The sequence below is a fragment of the Salvia miltiorrhiza genome, chromosome 2 (genome assembly GCF_028751815.1).
Source record: "Salvia miltiorrhiza cultivar Shanhuang (shh) chromosome 2, IMPLAD_Smil_shh, whole genome shotgun sequence".
Lineage (NCBI taxonomy): Eukaryota > Viridiplantae > Streptophyta > Magnoliopsida > Lamiales > Lamiaceae > Salvia > Salvia miltiorrhiza.
Genome location: NC_080388.1, coordinates 40,559,501 through 40,563,059, shown reverse-complemented (window position 1 = coordinate 40,563,059; position 3,559 = coordinate 40,559,501). Strand labels below are relative to the sequence as shown.

The window sequence follows — 3,559 nt, the reverse complement described above, 5'->3', positions numbered from 1 at the left end:
AATTAGGCTCGAACTTTGCTCATTTACTATCGAATCGAGCTTCGAACGAGCTTTTTTTTAGTCAAATCTCAAATAGCTTGCGAACAGCTCTGTTTATTTACAGCCCTAAATATAACAACAAGTTAATTACGAAATTTGCAATGGATAAAAACAAGAAAGATAAACACAAGGCTGAAGTTTTAACCATCAACAACAGTGTTGCAACTCCTACGACAAAGTTTGAGTATTTGTGAGTCAAAATTTGCCTCATAATTAATTAAGTGCACAAAAAATGATAAAAAGACAAATACCCAATTAAATTAGAAAAGCAAATTTGACCAATAATTTGATAACACGGAAATGCAAACTTAAATTTTACTCTAAACATAAATTTGACCAATAATTAAGAAAAATGTGAAAAAAATATATGAAACAATAAATAAGGGCAAAATTGAATCATTACATATAATTTATATTTTCCAAACAAATATTAATTATATTTTCTTAATATGTGTGAAAAGGTAAAGGGGACTATGAAGGTGAGACAGGGGGAATAATTTATATTGATGACATTCTGAATTACATAAAAAAAATAGATAAATATATTATTTATAGATTGTTTTGAAACATTTAGGCGCAAAATTTCATCAAACTCCACACGTAACGATAGAACATGGATTAGGTGATTTTTGAAAATCCTTAAAGTCCTCAATTGAGCAGCTGTGCTGCTTGAGATTGGATAAATCACCTAACGGGTTTGTACCACTTGGAGGTCCAAAGCAGTGCAGGCAATAATCCCGAAAATATTCCCAAGAAATGTGAGGTTGATCTTGACGTAAGTGGTGATATCATAATTGAGCATTTCCTGTGAGATAACAGGCGACAATTGCCACTCGGTTTGCTAGTGCGATATTTTGATTCATAAAAAATAACTTGCAACGGTATAACCAATTGAGTGGGTCCTCTATCCCGAAGAAGAGAGGAAATTTGAATCATGGCCCTGGATATGGGGGCACACCATTCTCGTTGTTGTGTGGAGTTGGTATCGCTTGGCCAGCAGAACTAAATTCATCGGCTGGAGACCTGTCTTTGTCAACAAACTAGTTGTTCCACCAACTTTTCCAAACAGTTGATGGATTCCTTGAGAGTAAAAACCTATTCTTTGGATGCAAATTAATCGCCCATGACGATGACAACAAAACCAATTATACAAGATGCTCTTATGCAGGAGCGTGTCACAGTCCTTCAAACGTGAGAAAGAGATGATTGAGGGTGAGACGATTTAGCTATGGTTACAGATGGAAAGATAGAGATATATCTGCAAATTTGAATAACAAGAAATAGGAAATTTTTTATTCAGAATTCCTCAAACACCCTAAGAATTTTTCTTGCTTCCAACTCGTGTACCATACTCCTTATCTCCCAGCCTTTAATAGGCTTTACAAATTTGTAATCACTCAATAGAAAAAAGAAAATATAATATTTCAAAATGAAAGGAAAGATGCAGTCTTCTAAAGATAGCTCAAACAAATCCTTTGATTGTCATTTGTCTTCAATCAATTCCAACTTGCTTCACTTGATTTGCTTGATTTATGGCATTCTTTATTTCGCGACGATATCATTGTCCTACGAATGCATCATATTGAGATCGATGAGACATGGATAAGTTTGTTGGACATATTGTGAAAAATGTTCAAAATTTTTTAGAAGAACTTAAGTAAAGCAAACAAGATTTTTGAAAATTGTTAATCTTGCAAGAATGTTATCAAGAATCTTACAAACTGGTGGACGTCGTATACCACCAAATAATTCCTACAGAATGATCAAAACAAATTAGTATGATGATAAGCAGGGTCGATCCCACAGAGGGCAGGTAAAATCATTCAATTCCCTAAAATCTATAAATTTTGGTGATGCCACCGCGCCTTAAAATTTGAGAAAAATTAATTATAACTAAGGAAGCAATAAATCAAATAAAATAACTCTAGAAATTAATCAATAAAAAGGTAACTCGGCTCGAATAAATCAACACTAATTCAATTCTCTGATCATCGACGCAAAGATTAATTAATCCCTATCAACCAACTAGTTATAGGATACCGTGATACGCACTGACATACCCCAATTCCTACTTACTGTGTCGATAGACAGCTGGATACGCCAGTCCTGCCTATTTCCCTTATTAAAATATAACCTAACTGGATACGTCAGTCATAGATTTAATATTCTAATAGCATTAAGATGAATGAACCCAGTTTAGACCAATTATCCTAGATACGCTAGTAATAATTAATCTACCAATTTATTCCTACTACGAACACAGTAGTTTTATCACTAATCAGCCCTATTCCAACAATTACGGATTGGAGGTGCTAATTGACTGTAATCCAATTAAATCTAAGTTAATCAGGCTTAAATAAAATCAGAATTATCTTTAAACCCTAGGAACAAATCGGAATCAATATGAACCAATTTTAAAACCAATTAGATCTCATAGCTTAATAAATTAGTGCTTCATTATTCTCGCCGAATTAAGAAATTAGCTATTCATATTATTGAAATAAAACACAATAAAATCAAAGAAAGAAAGCATAATATAAAATATAAAATCTAAAGAATTGAATTAAATAAAATTGTCACCGAAATCTCCAGATCAAAACAAAGGTACGAATTATCGAATAATGAAGAAAAGAAACTCCAAACGTGTTCTGCTCCAATCCAGCCGCCAACTTCCAATTACTGCCGCCTTCTGTGATATCCCCTAAAGTCTCTTAATACTCCAATATATATATCTCTACCCCAAAGTCAAACTTGCCTCCAATTTCCTAATACCTACTGTACGTCACAGATGGGGCCATGGGCCAAAGTTACAAACTTCAATCAAATGCAAAATCTAATTAAAGATTCGTAACTAACGGGCTTAATAAATAAAACTAATAAACTTCTAGCCCACTAATATTTTGCCACTTTTATGGATTAACATTTAAATAACAATAATCTTCTAAGTTTGCACCAAAAATCTCTTCATTTCCATCATTCTTCTATTCAACTCCAACGACATCAATTCTTTAATTCCTGCACCAAAAATACCACAAATCATGTAAAAGCATATAAAACTCATAGCAAACACACACTAAACTAGGTAACTCAAATACACACATCAAATCCCCTCACACTTAGATCATACTTGTCCTCAAGTATGACATGAAAGAAGAATTTAATGGTGAAAATTAGCCACTAGAGACAACTTCTTTCCTCGACACGACACTAAGGACTCTAAAAGCAAAGAACGAAACAACGAACATAACAACCAACTGGAAAGAAAACAGAAAAGAACAAGGACACTAACACCGATAAAAAACAACATCCAAGTAATCATTAAAACACTAGTAACGTAACATATTGCCAAATCGAACTATGCAACTCACAATCGATTCTCAACTCTCAAATCAAGAAAAGGAAATGTCAAACAAGTGTTTTCATTGTCAATCTAGTCCAAATCAAGCAACAACGAGTTCCTCTCAAGGTTTACTCTTCTCTCAAGTATTTATTTTGGAAATTCACACAAGAAAGAAATTCC

General features: G+C 33.4%; 1 long non-coding RNA gene across 1 annotated transcript; it reads right to left on the bottom strand.

Moving 5' to 3' along the window:
* Positions 1–1,310: 1,310 nt before the first annotated feature.
* LOC131013425 (uncharacterized) lies at positions 1,311–3,251 on the bottom strand. The gene is made up of 2 exons (XR_009097674.1): positions 2,620–3,251; positions 1,311–1,605 (listed from the first exon to the last, which is right to left on the bottom strand). It is a non-coding gene; the product is annotated as an uncharacterized LOC131013425 (long non-coding RNA).
* Between the last annotated feature and the right edge of the window lie 308 nt (positions 3,252–3,559).